The following is an 18,298-nucleotide window of genomic DNA, read 5'->3' as shown; positions in this document are numbered from 1 at the left end:
TCCTCCTCATTAATTCCCCTCACCTCTCACGCCACCTACGAGCCCCCCCCCCCCCTCCCCACAACCCCCCCCACCCCTCACCTGTAATCACGCAGCCCATATTAATTAAACTTTTGAATTTCAGATTCCCCACCCCCCGCCCCCCAGCAGCCCCACACAGGACAGGAGGCTCTCAGCCTATTGGCATTCAGCTGAGGTGCTCCCTGTTCAGCGCACTCTCAGAGTCCGTTTGCCTCCCGCTACGCACCGAGACCCGGACTCGCGCGCGAGAGAGAGAGAGAGGCGCTGTTCAGAAGGCCCAATAGCTGGAGGGAAGGTGCTTTGGTTGTGTAAACAGCCTCACCGTTATTTAGCCACCTCTAGCCTTGTGGGAAATGCAGTGCGGAGAGTTTGAGAGAGAATGGAGCTATCGTAGGCTACTGTGTGTGAGTCCTGTGGGCTGGAAGGTTTGCGGTCCGTAAAAGGCTGAGGAGTCACCGCCGCAGCCATGCAGCCATGCGCGTGCAGTCCAGGCTGGAACCGATGCAGCTGGTTAATAACTTGCAGCTCAGTCAAGCAGTTGGCCTTCGTTCAACATGCAAAATGAGTTAATTTATGGTGCTCATTATGTCGCTCAAGATTAACTCTTTGTTTCTTTAATTGATTCAATATTGTACTATACTGTATCTGTTTGTTGACTTTTGTACATATTTCAATTGCGCAAATAAATAAATAACTCTCGGATGTGCAAAGAAGCATGTTTCCATGTGGCTGGCCTTCACAGTAATAAACACATCAATTCAGTGGCATTCAATTATGAAATTACAATTCAATCTGCAGAGCTGGGAGATATTAAACGTTCAATGAAAGCCGAGGGCATTTATCAGCGTGTCACAGCCCTGGACGGCTCATGAAAAGTGGTAGTCCTGCTGTAGGGGGGAGCGGATAATGACCGAAGAGCCCAGAGAGCGGGATCCTCATACAGCAGCATGTAAAGGGAGAAGCAGCTCAAAGGAACGGGTCTGAATGCTGTAAAATGGACCCACGGTGCATTGTGCTCCGATCCCTATCGCCACATTGTCCTCCACAGCGGGGCTCTCCCACAATGGCGGTACGTGTTCTCCTGGATGTACTTGGAGGTTGGTGTGAATGAGCATGATAATGAACGTGAGTGACAATGACGGATCGTGCAAATTACATTAATGACATGCAAATGGGATTCAGGAAGGATGTGCTCGCTGAAAGTATGAGGTGCCACTAAAACACCGGAGCTTGACTGAGTCAAATCTCTGACCTGCCCGCTATTGGCTAGCGGTATACTGCAATGACAAGGTGACCTCTCTCTCTCTCTCTCTCTCTCTCCGAGGAAGACCCAAGAACCCCGTGGCAAGAGCAGGGTGACAGACAGTGTTTCAGGGTTGAGACTTCACAGATTCTCCCCATCTAGTGGCGGTGTGAGGAACTGCAGTTGCACTGGAGGAGCTGCTCAAGTTCTCTATGACTGACTCAGGGTTGCTGAAGAAGTCGCTAGTGCGGCGTGTGGGGTATGACATAGCCACTAGTTTCCAGCAACATTCATCAGCAGAGTGCATGTGTCAGTGTTGAAGAACTCCCACTGCTTTCAGTTACCAGTAGATCATCATCCCTGCACCCCCCCCCCCCCCACACACACACACACAGTCTCCTCCCCTGTCACTTTGGAATCTTGCACGATGGGAGGGTTGGGGCTGGTGGGGTGGTCAAGAATCTCCTTCTCGCAGTCAGGAATGAGCCTTTTTTCAGTCTCCAAATCAAAGATGAGCTGAACTGCTCCCCGTCACAGGCTTGGCAATGAAACAGAATCACTCCTGAATTGGGACAGTCCCTCGGGGACCGATGTCACAGAACACAGGAACTACACGTCTTACGTGCACATTCGTCCAAACAGACCATCTACTAAAATTCACAATGCATTCATTCACCATTCATGCTGCACAACATTCACAATGCAATTACACTAATGATGTAAAGTGAGAGGAACCCCATGTAAATCACTGCAAATGTAAATCCTGACTAACAGCCACAGTAAATGCTGAGGACATGGCAGAGACCACACATCCTGTGAGAATGTGCGTGGCCTTGCAGTTCATAAATATGTGTTTTACTTTCCCATGGCACAGAAAGAACACTAATAATTTTTTTTTTCTTAAATAAAGTTTTCTTTCCATTTAATGGATAAGAGGTTGGACCATTTAAAGAAGTACAAAACCAGTGAAAATTGAACTCCCCTGTTAATCCAAAGCATTCCACTCATATTGAAGGCTATGGGTATAGCTACAGGAGATGACTTTGCACTGGGTAATCTGTTCAAAGAACGCTAAACAAATAAGTTGTTTGTGTGACGTTTTGACTTTATTCGATTTCAATCATCTCACGCAATATAGTGAAAAAAGGTTATGTGTTTAAAATTATACACGGCACCCTTATTGTTATATGTATTGGCACACAAAATCTGAGGAAATAAAAGGTGTTGTCGGGACGTAAAGCGCAGTCCACATTTAAATATTCGGGAGGCAGACAGACGAGAGAGGGATTAATGATCATAAGGGATCGGCGTAATGGGGAATAAAATGGCTCTCCTAAGGGGCTCTGGGTAAAGACACTTCTTGTTTACCTTTTTAGATCACCAGATTGCGCCCCACTCTGTGTGCGTGTGTGTGTGTGTGTGTGTGTGCGCGTGTGTGTGTGTTTGTATGTGTGCTCCTCTACAAAAAGCCAGAACACACTGCAGTGATTACATGCCATTATGAGTGTGACTGAGCATTAAACACTGGGAGTATAAAATCACAGCTGATGACTTAAATATTTAAAAATGTTCACATTTTCAGTGCTTTCAGAGATTTTCCAATTACAAACATTTTGCTTTATATCATCTCCAGATCTTATGGATGATGTTCCAAATGCTGAATTAATTCTCTCTCCAAAACAATAAAGAACTTTTAAAATTTGGTTTCTCTCGGAAAGATTCTGATTAATTGTTTATGAATGAAATTAAAATACTCTAATGCACCAGATAGGAGGACATGCACAGTAGGCCAAATGGATAATTTAGCAATTTGCACACACTTGCAAATGTATACACACTAAAACACACAAACATGCGCACATATACACACGCACACATGCACACACGTGCACACAAACACACAGATACACACATGCGCCCACACCCACTGCAGGTAGACAGATACACGTGTGTAGGCCTGTTTATTCCACTGGAGACAGTCAGCATCACAGGCACCACCCAGGTACAGACTGACCTCCATTTTTCAGGAAACATGCATCTGAACTGTAGCACCCCCTGCTGGCGAGGGCAGGTGACAGCGCAAACTGCCGGTGTGCGCGAGCAGACAGGAAGACAGGATGCAACCCTCTAACGAAGCAAATCCGCTCGCTTCCCTCCCCCCGATTACCCGTCCCACCGCGCTCAGGTGTCAGTCACGCCTCTGTGACTCTCCGAACACAAAGTCCCAAAAGCCGAGACTGACAACCAGCCACCGGAGGAAGAAAAGCTTTGTTCACGTCGTCGAACAAACCGCGCCGCTGCGATTTCGGTAAATCTCCTCCTCCCGTCTTATTGGCTCGTTTGGTGCGCGCCTCGGAGATCCCGTCGAGCGAACGCTTCTGGTTTTCTGTCCGTACCGTTGGGGTGTGAGGCTGGCCCGACTCCTCTCTCTCTCGCCCGCGTTCAGGCGAAATGTTTGGCCGGTGTTGTTTGAGCTCTTTCAGCATAGCGTCGACAAACAGTGTCCTCTTCAGCCAAGGCCAGGGGACTACGGCAATGTGTGCTCTGCTGTTTGAACAAAAGGCACATTTGGAAGGCATTCTCATACCTGTAAAAGGCCTCGGTAGAACTGGTGTTGATGTAAACACAATTACGCGCGAGAGAATTCACTGCCCTGTGACACACAGGGTTTATCACCAATTAAAAATGCTCTTCAAATAAAAGCCCTGGAGTTACTTTTTAAAATGACCTCACACGGAATGTTGAAGACTGTACAGTCAGTCCTGTTTGTATCTGTGAGCTGTGCAGGTGAGCTTGGTGTTTGGTCAGTCCTGCTTGTATCTGTGTGTGGTGCAGGTGAGCTTGGTGTTTGGTCAGTCCTGTTTGTATCTGTGAGCTGTGCAGGTGAGCTTGGTGTTTGGTCAGTTTGACAGGAACGGTGCATCAAGAGGCCAGTTTTTTTGCTGGGTCTATAAACAGAAATACGGTCGCGTCCTATCAGAACCAGCGCTGTCTCCCCCCCCCCCCCCACCGCCCTGACGTGACTGTCATCCTCGGATCTCCCAGCTTGATCCAGTTCCCGTCACACTGCTGCTCCTCCTAGAGAAAGGCTTTTTACTGAAGCCTCACGCTGTGTGCTGGTGTTTATGACAAATATTGCAATAAACTATCGTTCAATAAGCAGTTCCATGTCAAGATACACTTTTTTTTCTGTGTGCACATTTTGTTTATCCAGCTAGAGTACAAATCCATCAGTAGCCTCATACATAGATAGATATAGAGACAGACAGGCAGACAGACTGACTGACTGACTGGCCGAGTGACTGGCTGACTGACCGAGTGACTGGCAGACTGACTGACTGACCGAGTGACTGGCAGACCAACTAACTGACTGACTGGCTGACTGACAGACAGACAGAGAGACAGACAGACTGGTAGATGCTGTTATAGCAGTTCTCTTGCTTTCCAGCCAGGTGACTCTCAGATGGCTCGTTGCTGCATGCTGGTGGCTCACGGCTGGGCTGGGGCTGTACTGGGGCCTGCCAAATTGAGGGGGGCAGTCAGGGGGGGTGACCCCCGCAGCATCTGGTGGAGGGGGAGCGGGTGTCCAGCTGTCCGCTGGGCTCCTCCAGCACCTGAGCCACTGCTGGCCCAGTCACTGCTGCCCCCTACAGGCTACACACCGTCCAACAGTACAGCATGAGTATGTTAACCGCTACATGCTTATGCCACATCCAGAGACACTGCCAAAGCTGCTCTCTCTGTCTCTCCCTCTCTCTCTCGCTCTCTCTCTCCCTCTCTCTCTATCTTCCTCCCTCTCTCTCTCCCCATCTATCTCTTTCCCTGTCTCTCCCTCTCTGTCTCTCTCTCTCTCTCTCTCTCTCACACACACACACACTCACTCTATCCTTTCTTAATCTCTCACATATTCGCTGTCTTTGTGTCACTCACTTTCACTCTCTCTCTCTCTCTCTCTCTCTCTCTCTCTGTCTCTCTCTCTGTGCACACACTGTTTTAACAGAAGGAGACATGACACCACACACAGTAATTGCTTTAGGTCAAGGTTCGACGATGTAAAGATGCTCATTAGGTTGGAGCTGGCCGGTGGAATCTGCACCGTCCGCATTAGAGAGTTCCTGCCCACTGCACTTTTTAGTCATATCTTCCGATTTGGAGGAAATGCGCACACGACAAACAGATCTCACAGGGATGCTGACCCTTGTTTGTAATCGGCATGGCTCCCTCAGCCCAGAAGCGTCCCCATAACCCAGCCAGGAGTGTCCCTGTAACCCAGCCAGGAGTGTCCCTGTAACCCAGCCAGGAGTGTCCCTGTAACCCAGCCAGGAGTGCCCCTGTAACCCAGCCATTATGTGGCGGGCTGTGGTGCATGATGGGCGATGTGCCAGCGATGGTTTAGACAGCCCCTGTACACACGATCATAAAAATGTACCGTCTCGATGGAAATGGCCGTCCTCTCCGCTGCACCTGTGTTAAATATGCCCTACGTTTGAGGGTGAACGTTTGAGCGTGCAGTTAAAAATACGCACTCATTCCTGTGCGTTTTGTTCCTCGATTTCCCCGTCAGGCAGGCACCATGTGATCGCCCGTCTCTGTTTCTGAGTCTTTTCTCCTTCCCTGTTTTTCTCGGCGGCGCAGCCAGCAGATGCCGAATTTGGCAGCGGGCTGCGGAGCGCTCGGGTCAGGGGGGGGGGCCGGCCCATCTGTTCCCCTGTTTTCGCTGGTGCCGGAGACCCCACCGCGCCCCCCCCCCCCCATCTCTGAAAACACAGGGACCTGCGCGTCCCGCGAAAACCCCCACCCCACGGGACGGCGGGGGCGTGGCCCGGGGACTGGATGGGCACGCGAACGGGCTCGGAGCGCTCCGCGCATTTTGGCGAACGCTCAACACCCCAAACTTTATCAGGCCTGTGTTCATTCTCAGCAGAGACGTTTGATAGCGTGCGATATGATTTTGCGCGCGTGCCGTTGTCACCACTGTGGAGATGATCAATGCACCACCTGCAGGAACGATGAAAAAAAAAAAGAAAAAGCAGATTTTTCAGGGCGCTGGGGAGATGGCAGCAGAATGTATTTTCTGGAGCATTATCAGTGTCGTTCGGTTAGAAGCCCCTCGAGCAAAGCTCACTGTCGACGGCGGCTAATTCCGAAAAACACAAGGGTGTTAAATGTCTCGTCTCTCGCTGTACAAACAGGAAGAGGAAAACCACTGTGCGCCGTTAATTTGAATTCCAGTTTTAATGTCTTCGTCGCAGCGCCGTTGTTGTTCTCCACGAACGGCGTTGTCACGACGCGTAATGCCAGAATGAGGCTCATTAGGAAAACCGTCTAATTTTGCGTGGAGTTACACTCCATTAGGGTCCTGCCTGCGTGAGTTCACGTAGTTAACTTGAGTTTATGTTTTTTTCACATTGAATGTTTTCCATTTGGATGGGGTTGATTGTCGTATCGTTGTCATATTATATTTAGAGTTTTGCTATTTTTGCTGAATTAAAAATGGGTACAAACATGCTTTTTTTGTCTTTGGAAGTGCTTTTGCCTCAGAAAAACCTGTTAGAGGACTCATGCAGAGGCCCCAAGATACTCAAGACCATCAGATGTAGCCAGTTCTGTTTGTTATGACACTTCCGCAGCAACGATGGACATTTTTTCACATACTGCCCATCACTGAAAAACATGCACTAAACAGTACGTAGTACGCTTAGCAAATAGTACATATATTGAGGACATAGTAGTTAGGAGGCTGTTTCCAACACAGATTGGGTGGTTTGGCTGATGGTCAACCAATCACTGCCCTTGGGTTTAAGGTTGTCCTAACTTTCATGGCAGGACGGTTTTATGAGGTTGATGCTCTGTGTGAAACATAGACAGGGCCTAGGCGGCCATGTTTACGACGATGTTTTGCATGAGGACGAGGTCAGCTTTATTTATGTCATTTGCCGACTCTGTGTGTTCAATGTGCTAATTAGCTCTGGATCACAGCTTGATCCAGAAGTGGCCCATCAACGGGAGGGGGCTTTTAAAAAGTCCGACTGGATGCAAGTTGTGACATCAGAAACATAAAAATAACGTTTCTGCGGAATAATTAACCGCATCAACTTAAAGCCTGCATTAAGAGACCTACATCTAGGCAAAGTTCCGAGGACCAATCAGATTTGACTTCAACTGCCACGCTAGAGAAGGATCGACCTTCCGAAGCAGTTGTTTTGTTTCTTTTGTTATAAGCAGCGATGAGATATTTGTTGTACCAAATATGCTTTTTATCTGAATCAGATTACAAACGCGAGCCAAGGTTTAGCAGTTCAGTGTCACACCGAGGAGCTAATGTGCTTTTGGAACAAAGCAGCTTATTAGCTTCCAAGGTAGCTGCAGCAATGTCGTTTACGTTGAAGGAATTTAGCAGACTCTCTTATCCAGAGCAACGTTCACAGTTCTCATTCCTCACTTACGATCCATTTAGACAACTCGATATTTTTCTGAAGCAATTCAGCTGGAGTACTTTGTTCAAGGGTACAACAGCCAATGCCTTTGTAAGGAGTCAAATCTACGATTGTGGAGTTGCAGGACCAGTTCCCTGATCATTAGGCCACACTGTCACTCATGCTAGGGACCCAATGGCTGCTCCTCTACGCTCCTCAGCCAGAGGGCTCGCTCTTTAACCTGCAGAAACACCTGTCACTCATTCACCGTTTCGGGACACCACAGATATACAAGCGGGGTTCAGTCTCTCGGGTGTGAAGGATTCACAATAAAGTGAAAGACCAGAAAGCAGCCTTGTGAATATTGCTGGCTTGTGTAGCTGGCAACCAGATGACCATTCCATTGTTTAAAAAAAAAAAAAATTATTAGGTTATCCAAAAGAATTAGCTGCTTCTAGAGGCCACTTACACTGAGAACAAAGTTCAGGGTAATGAAAGGAAACATCTGCCATGTTTGTTTCTTTCTTGTAGCTACTGAGCTCTGCAGTCTTAAAACAGACAGTTTGGTATAAAAACTTCCAAAAAAATAGCTTTTTTTTTTTTTAGTACCTGGGAAAATTATTTATGAAACTTGTCAAAGAAAGAATCCAGAGACTGATACAGACTTGTGTTCTGCTGTGATGAAGAAGAATCTTCTGGACTTTCTGAAAGACACGATGTTTACGAAGAGCCAAAAGCCACAGTTTTGGGCCTGGGTTTTAAAAAGCCAGTGAATTCTTGGCTCTCACTGCGGAGTCTCTGAACCCCACAGAGAAAAGAGAGAAAGTCTGCAAAGAGGAAGAGGCTTTGAAAAGGGATGGATTCAGATTGACCAAGATAATCCCAGACACACATACGACTCATTTGTCCTGTAGTCAATAGCCAAGTGGAATCTGACTCTGTTTGTGTCCACAAGAGTATCATCTGAAAACAGAGTTTTTGTTTGAAGACAGAATCATCTAGATTAGATTGTATGCTGTAGCATTATGATTTGCCTTCTCTGGAACTAAGGGGCCTAGCCCAAACCATAAAAACAGCCCCTTTCTCAATCCCCTAAAACTGAGAAATAGGTGCCCATGTTATCCCCACTAAGAGCACTGTGTAATCACACATTCTGACAGCATTAGCGAGAGCAAAGCCTCTTAGCATCGCTGTTCAGAGGCCTTCTGGCCACTGCTGAAGCTGCAGCTTCTCCTCCCCAGTGCTGGATCCCAGGTTCTCAGCTCTCAGCCTCCTCTCCCCGCACCCCCGAGCCCTTCCGGATCGGGACGGCAGACGTCACCAGCCTGGGACATAAGAGACAGGGCCAGGATCAGGGGAGGGGACTGCTCTCACGTGTGTCCCGTCATGAGCCAAGTCTGGGGGCGGTGGTGGTGTGGGGGGGGGGGGGGGAGGGGGGCAGGTCGGGGTGGGGGGGTTTCAGGGGCTGATCCTCTTGGCCAGAGCAGCAGCATCCCACTGTGTCCCAATCTGCCAGTACTACAGGATAAAGAGCCAACCACTCACTCACTCACACACACACATACACACACACACACACGCACATAAACACTCATTCACTCTCTCTCAAACACACACACGCGCACACTCACTCACTCACACACACACTCACACACACACACACACACACTCACTCACTTACACACACACACACACACACTCCCACTCACTCACTCACACACACACACACACACACACACACTCACACACACACACACACATAAACACTCATTCACTCTCTCTCAAACACACACACGCACACACACACACCCACACACACACTCACTCACTCACACACTCACACACACTCACACACACACTCACACACACACACACACACACACACACACTCACTTACACACACACTCACTCACACACACACACATAAACACTCATTCACTCTCTCTCAAACACACACACACACCCACACACACACTCACTCACTCACACACACACACACACACACTCACTCACTTACACACACACACACGCACACACACTCACTCACTCACTCACTCTCTCACACACACGCATGCACACACACACACACTCACTCACTTACACACACACACACACACACACATACACTCACTCACTCTCTCACACACACACATGCACACACAGTTTGTGCCCTAGCGGTCCTCCTCAGCAAAGCAAACGCAGAAGCATCCTGACGTTCCTCATAGTGACCGGCGTCTAACTGCATGTGTGGAATAATACTCGCCTGACATACGTCCTGAATTCTAATGACGATTGATGAGGACATGAGGTTTCACTTCAACAAGGTGTGAAACCAGTCGGCATAAGTGCCCAAATTACGTGAGAGACTCCAGGACCTGTGACACAGGAGAAGAGTCCTGTGTACACCACGAGTGGACTTCGTAGCACGGGTCCGTAGCCTGTGTGTAGGCTAATCCTTGGATCTCATCCATGCAAGTTTCAATGGCAGAGTGGTTTCCTCTGGGCAGACAGAACGCCCCTGTCCCTGTGCAAGGGCAGCCAGTGTTTACTCCATAACCGCCCCCCCCCCAAACCCCCCCCCCCCCCGCCATATCGCCCCTCCCATAATGCCACCCCATAACCCCCCCACCCCCCCAGCGGAGGCCTGGTCTCACGGCCGCTCGTGACGCTGTATGGATGTTGACCCGCTTGCTCTGTCTGTTGGCGTTCCAGCGGCCAGGAGAGGAACTGCCGGACTCTGCGGAGCTGCCGCCAGGTCGCCAGGGCGACCAGGGGGTCAGACAGTCACGCCGTGTCAGCTTCTCGCCGGCGACCTCTCTACCACGCCCCGCCCCGCCCCGCCCCGCCCCGCCCCACCCAGCTCCCCTCGCTCCCCAGGGCACCCAGAGCCCTGTCCCCATCTGTCCCCCACCCTTATCCCCAGCTTATCACAGCGAGAGGGCCCAGAGCCGCCCTGCTTGTCAGCCGATTCTGGGGGGGGGGGGGTGACAGGCAGGGGGGGTCTCTCCACTTAACAGGCTTTTCCAGGCTGTAAGTGCACCCCTCCCACTCTGAGGACAGCTACAGTACGAAAATCTTTGAGCAGAAACTCAGTGATTTCAGCTCAATGTTGCAGACAAGTTTCTCTCTCTCTCTCTCTTTCTCTCCCTCTACCGCTTGCTCTCTCTGTCTTATTCCCTCTCTTCCACTCTCTCTCTCTCTCTCTCTCTCTCTTTCTCTCTCTCTCTCCCTCTCTCTCTCTCTCGCTCTCTCTCGGGCCTTTTTCTTTGAGTGAAAGGAGCACAATGTATGAAAATTGACTCCAGACCACCCCCTTCAGCAGCCGGAGCACAAGTCAGTGATCAATCAATGTCAGGACTAACTAGAGGACATTCATCCTTAAACACCTTTCCCCATTTAAATGCCTACAGCGCAGACATTTTATTGTGTTTTCCGCAGATTTTACATTTCAGACTTAACACTCCATTCCTCTAAAATAATAATTACCTGAAGAATAAAAAAAAGACGGCTCAGAAGTAAGAAAAAGCAGGTTTTTTTGACATCGCCTGCAGTTCCGTTTCTGTCGCAGCCTCAGTGTGAAGCCACCGTGTGTACGGCCTCTTGCTTTCTCTAAAGAGGCCTGCATCTGCGCGTTGCCTAAGCCAGCCAAGTACATTTGCAGTGCGCCTGAGTCCGTTTTATTAAAAAAAGTTTTGTTTTTGACATATTTGCTCTTTGAAGGGCCGTCTGCTACACTCACACACTTTTCCCTGAATGCAACGGGGAAAAGCGCTTTATATTTTTTATGTGGGGGGGGGGGTGTCTTCTAGTCAACATTGCTACAGCTAGTAAAGGCGAATCTATTGTTGTTCCAGCACAGGTCTGGGCCTCACAGCGGTTCAAGCCTACGACATGGGCAGGACGTTGCCAGTGACATTAATTTTTTATTTTTTATTTTAGCTCCATCCGTTATCTGATTGAATCACCTTTCAAATGTTTTCAAAACTGCCTGGCTGCCCACTTGAGAGATTTCATTTAACTTGTTTTTAAAATTCTGCCCTTACATTTACCAGGAGGTGAGGAAAGGGCATTTGGATGATTTTAACATGTACGCAGCACTGGACCTACAGTAGCCTTTAAGGGAACATAAGCAGAGGCCCAGAACCAAACATTATAAATAATATATATAATTCAGGATAATTAGGGACCCCCCTGGTGGTTTCGGGGCTGCACGAGGAACAGATCGACACTGGTGCCTAAATCTTCAGATTCTGCTTTTCATTTTGTCCATTGAAATATGATCAGAATAAAATGGATAAAATAAAATCTCTGCCTCGAAGAATACATGAAAACAATGTAAGGAGTTATAAGCATATTATTTTCGACCTGTGCACCTGAGTGATTACATATAAATCCTTTGAGACAGTATTAATTTTAAAAAAAGGTAAATTTTCTGAATTTGCCACAATTTTTTTATGAATTAATTTACTATATTGGCTCATTCATGCATTCAGGAATTAAGCAGAAATTAAGTGCTATTCTGCCACACACAAGGCTGCTGATATAATTATTGGACAAAGCCTTTATTTTAAAAAATCTTTATTTCATACTGACTGACACTCCTAAACTTTTATTTTCTGTTTCGGGTGTAATTATAGTTCCAGAAGCCCAGGGGTGCACTGTTTGTTTGGGCGCTGTGAGAGTTTGCGTGACGTGCGGAAAGGCAGACTGTTTGAGTTAAGCGGCGCGATTGCACAATAGAATTTGGAATAGTTAAGCTGCATAAGTGTTTAATTTTGAACAACAAGATGTGCCTTCTCTGTTCCGCCGCGCGCTGCGTCGCTGACAGCTGACGGCTGCGGCAGCGCTCGTGCTGCACTCCAGGAACAGACGATAGATCGGGAGACACGCGAAGGAACACCAAATCCTTCAGATCGGAGTTTGGCAGAAATGCATCTTCAGTTCGTACTGTGTAGCGCCATGGCATTGGCGTCTGAATTTTTTTATTAGCAAAAACAATGAAAATGCATATTGCGTCCAGTAAATTAATTATATACCAACAGCAGTGAATAGCTTTTTTAACCCTTTGAAGAGTAGGTTTTTGGAATGTTTTTTTTTCTTCAAAATTCTAAGTCAGTGCTTTAGAACTCCATTACGTTCAATCGCCAGCAGTGATTGTGACATCAGCATTAGAATATTCAGATGAGAATGTTCTAATCACGTATTTGTGACCTCACACCTTAACGAGTTAAACAGAGATGTGTTTAAGCTGGGAAGATTCATTGGGTCTGTACAGCCGGGGTCCAGCTACTGGGGTGGAAGTGTACCCCCTGGACAGGACCAGGGATGATAAAATGGTAGTAAGAATAATATGCCATCAATTTCAACAGACAGGACCGCTACCAATCACGCCGTGCATTGGTCTTAAGAAATAAAATGACCCCAATGGTGACTGGCGGACACTTCCTGGCCGTGCTTTGGAATGCAGAGTCCCAGTACAGCCAGAAAGTTTCCACCAATCACCACCAGCTTTCTTCCTTTCCTTCACGTGTGATTGGTGCAGCTTCTCTCTGATTTCTATGTGAAAACTGACCAGACATCATTCCCATCCCTTTTTTTATTATCTCCAGACAGGACACAAGTGTATTGCATGGCCGTTACCCATAATCCCTCTCTTTGCAAGGCTGACGGCCTTGTTGGGAGGCTTCCCATGATTCAACTGGGGACTGAACCAGGGGCTCAGAAGTAAAGGCAGATGCTCAAACCGCAAGACCACTGAACAAGTCAAATTTCCATCTGCATATATTCAGACAGAGCAAGAGTTAGCAGGAGTTAGCTACTGTTTGAAGCATCTGTCCTATGGTCAGCACACACTATTCCCAAAGCCATGATCCATTAATGTGTTTAGACCACTCTCTGGTGGTCATTTAAACATGCTTCACAGTTTAGTTCTGGTCACTCCCTGTATTACAGACTGAGGTTCATTCAGCATTTGTCCTTTAACTAAAAAGAACAATTAATTAATTAATCAATAAAAGCTAGAATTACTGCCTTTTTCTTCACATACAGTTTGATGAGTTCAGCAAAAACCAAGGTTGGGAATAAAAAGAGCAACACTTGCCTTTACTTGAGAGGGTTAAGGAAAACCATTGATTGAATACAGACCTCGGCCTTCAGAAACCGTCAGACTCAACTAAAGATGGAAGTTATGCATGAGTCTTACACAACAGAAGAAGTCTTAGAGAGCCCTCGAAGTGTGACGTCAGAACCGCTCACTTACACATGTACACATTAGTGGGTAACCGACACAGCATTACAGCCCAAATGCTATGCAGTTGCTAACGGCCTATCTGTGACTCCTGTTTTCATTTTTTCTGGACAACAGTCAGACACTGTTTACAGACATTTAATGGGTGAAAGGGGGGGGGGCGGAGAGAATGTAGAACAGAAAAGTTGTTGTGAGGCAAATCGGAACAAGTAAGTCCTCGCGGCTGGCGCTCCAGTCCGGGATTTGAAAAGAGCCGATAATGTCACGGTGTTACTTTACGATCTTCACAGGCATTCTCCGGCCTCGCGCAGACCAACTCAGCCAGTTCATTCTCTGCGTTCAGGTCGCTGCGTGCCGCCTCCGAGCTGGAGAGCCGAACGCACCCGGCTCCTTTTTAACATATGGACAGCTGAAGAACGTCACCAAGCGAGGCGCTTTCAAAATGAGAACCAACAGTCGCAAACAATCGCTGGTGTCAAGAATGAATTCTGATTCAGGCTTTAATGCTTCTTCCTTTCACATTTTTTGAATATTGATCTAGATTATATATCACGTAAAATAACTGAAATAGTTATTAGGGGCCTGTTTGCTGGTGGAAAATTATATTTATTCGAGCAAAAACATGGGTATACTATATACTATTATACCACCTGTTATATATTGGGGTTATATATATATATATATCGGATAGAAAATAAAGGTTTATTTGATTTTTAGAATTATATTGTTCTAGACAATGGAGCATTATATTTTATCAACACTGATTAGTTAACACCTGTAAGTGGGAGCGCTGCAGACTTCTCCCATGTCTGGATTCACAGGTCTCGCATGTCAAATTCAGTACTTTTTTTTGCAGGTTGTTTTGAAAACAGCATGACTTAGCAAAATGAAAACAGTAATTTGCTGCTTTAAAAAAAACACGCGCTATACGTGTGGTCATGCCATCACCGCTGCCGCGATGTTGATGAAGCAGACCCACGCCCAGATCGCGGACCGAGAGCGTTTACCGTTGGCTGCACGCGGCAGAGGCCAAACATTGGCGGGATGAGCTCAGGAGACGGAACAGGTCAAAACAAGCTTCGCCCGATTGTGCCCCGGTCCCATTTTAAACGGAGAAGGGGTGACATCATGCTACCGACTCGGTGGTTGCAGTGCACTTCACAAATGGAGCTGTTTCGTGGTTAGCAGGCATAACGTTTAGCATTGGGTATGTTGTTATCGTGCCAAATGCTAAATAATATACTTGCTAAACAATGCCTGCAAGGTAATCTGCTCATTCTTTTTCAGAGAACACACCCAAACTAGGTAAAGAACAGGTATACCGATTCTTTTTGATGCATAGTTGTGTGTCACAGACTTTTAACACTGCCCTGATGCTGGAATACAGGTTAATTGTGTTACACAGGTGAAGTAGGCCTACCTTATGTGATGAAGGACACAATTTGAAATATTACTGAGATAAAAAGAGTACCTTACCTCTGCATTAAGGCACTATTTAGTGACCACTGGTCCTGGTGAGTTACAAATACATAGGTGATCTACTGTCATTTCATAATTCTGAATTGCTTATTATTATTATTATTATTATTATTATTATTAATAATAATAATAATAATAATAATAATAATAATAAGAAGAAGAAGAAGAAGAAGAAGAGGAATGGTGATAAGTTCAAAGCTAACATACAGCCACTTTGTTATAATCAGAATTATACCATATAGGCCCAATTCTGTCAGAATTAAACTAATATACTGTGAGGTGCACAAAACAAGCAGTCACACAAAGCTGGCTCATCACCACTCAGTTCAAAGACATACATTCTATGTCAACCTACTTTGCTTGTGTGTGTGTGTGTACGTGTGTGTGTGTTTGTGTGTGTGTATGCGTGTGTGTGCGTGTGTTTGTCTGTGTGTGAATGTGTGCATATTGCATATAAACACTACAGTTTAATATTAAAATCAACATTTTTAAAACACCTGCACTCATTGCCTTTTCTGCAGTGAATAAGTGAAACTTGCAAACAGAGAAGCAAGCGAGGCATTTAAAAAAAAAAGGAAAAAAAAAGGTGCCATCGGTTTATGACGCGGCGTATGCTCCGGAGATTGAAGGTATTTGCAATGTAAGGCACACGTCTGTCTCTGCCTAATGACATTTGCATATCTTTATCAAAGAACATGGACAGACATAATGAGCGGGCCGAATGCATCTAATTACGGCTTTATTAGCATGATTATCGCCGCGCTCCTTTGTGCCGACGAGCCGCCTGTGTCTCTCTCCTCCCGCTCGCTAATCGGCTGAGAGAGGCGAGAGGTATGTGTTGTCATCGCTGTTGACTATATTGAAAAGGCCTCATAATTTGCCTAATAGAATAGTCTTTAAAAAAAAAAAAAAAAAAACCCTTCTCTTGTTACCGCGGGTAGGATACCCACTCAGAAGCAGAACTGCTCTCTCCTTCCTTCTGTTCCCTTCTCCCTCTTTCACTCTTTCTCTGCTCACCTATACACCCCTCCGCCCCCCCTCCTCCGCCCCCTTCCCTCAAAACCAACATCATAGCCTATCCCCCATAAATCTGTCCCTCTCCCTTTAGAGTTATGCTCCTCACAATGCCCCCAAAATGCAATTATGCCCCCCCGGGAAAAACAGCAATTCCTCTCCCCCGTCCAGGGCTGATTTGGTTTGCGAATTCTCTGAACAGGACCATAGTCCTCTAGCCCCATATCCATTGGGTAAGGGAGGTCATTCAACACTGTAGAAATAACGCATTTTCTACTCTAAATACATCTGTGTCGGTGTGGCTGTTGTGTATTACGTGTTTCTGGACACCAAACACAAATCAGCATGTTTTAAAAATGGTCTTTTTTAAAATCCACGACACCTTCAGATGAACGATGGACAGATTTTTCTGTTTATATGCGGAGAGTCCCATCTGTGATCCGAAGACAACGCAGCACAAGCTGGAGTGTTAGACGTGTCAAAGAAACGCTGCATCTATCATTCGCTCACTCCCTGTAGGTCACGATTCGTTTGCTCCACTTAGATTCGCTGCGTATTCGAGGGGAGATGTTTCACAAGAACATGGCTAACTGGCTTACTGATCCTGGCTAATTAGCATGGCGAAACTGCACAAATATGCACATCGTTTAGACTAGCTAGCGAGCTGACTAACCTGACGGACTCGGACGACCCCCCCCCCCCCCACCCCGTGCCCCGGCAGGAGCTGCTGAAGAGGGTGAGGGGGGTGAGGGGGGTGAGGGGGGGTGGACGGCCTGGTCTGTGTGCTGATGGAGAAGATTGACGGTGAGCTGCTGGATGCTGCAGGTAGCTGCGCAGATGTAACCAAGCGGCCAAAGATGGACGCGCGGAAGACGTGACGTATCAGGAGTCCGACATCGTTTCCGCTGTCGGTCTGAAGGCTGATAAAGACGTCGCGCTGCCTCCCGAGCGCTAAGGCACTCTGAGTCCCGCTCGCCGTGGCGTTTCAGCTGCAGTGAAGCTCCGGGAGACGGATCACGAGCAGCGAACGGCACTCGAACAGAAGATAGCTGTTTGTAGGCTTCCAACAATAAATGCTGACATCTTTAACCCTGAAACAAGGAGCGACTGTTGCAGAAGAATTCTATTTAATTGCTTTCATTGGTGTTAAATTTAAATTAAAATCCAATTAACCTCCGCTTAATCAGATGAACCGTTTAGTTAATGTTTTTTTTTTTTTTCCTGGAGGGCAAGTCTTTCATTCATTCCAGATGAATCGCAGCCCAATCAACGCATTGTTCTTTTCTTTCTTTCTTTGTTTACACTTTCAAAGATGAAACATTAGCTTCATGTGGATTTTTTTTTCCCCAAGAAAAAAAAAAACACATATATGAAATGTAATACAGAAATGGAAAAACTACAGCCACACAATCTGTAGAGTAGGCTGGTGTATGGGTATGCTCGTTCATATTTCTCTATCCATAGGTAGCGGCGTTCTGCGGCTGTTGTTAACGCCCGCTTCTATGCGGCCACAGCGCGTGTCACAAACAAGGCAATGGATGGTTTACGTCCGAAAGAAAAGCATTCCAGTCCGAGCTCAGGAGCGGCCCTAAAGAAACGAACGCGTAGCATCACTTATCTCTGCACAAGCCTCACTCGAGCCAGACAACAGCTGCCAAGGCCAGGGTCTTGATTGCGAGAGCATGTTGGCATGTTGACCTTGGAGGAATATCACTCTGAAATGTGTGTGTGTGTGTGTGTGTGTGTGTGTGTGTGAGTGTGTGGGTGAGTGTGTATGCGTGTGTATGCATGTGTGTGTGTGTGCGTTCGTGTCTGCATGCATGCATACGTTTGTGTGTGCTTGAGTGTGTATATGTGTGTGTATGTGTGTATTTGTGT

The sequence above is a fragment of the Anguilla anguilla genome, chromosome 5 (genome assembly GCF_013347855.1).
Source record: "Anguilla anguilla isolate fAngAng1 chromosome 5, fAngAng1.pri, whole genome shotgun sequence".
NCBI classification, from domain to species: Eukaryota; Metazoa; Chordata; class Actinopteri; order Anguilliformes; family Anguillidae; genus Anguilla; species Anguilla anguilla.
This window is presented reverse-complemented; position numbering follows the sequence as displayed.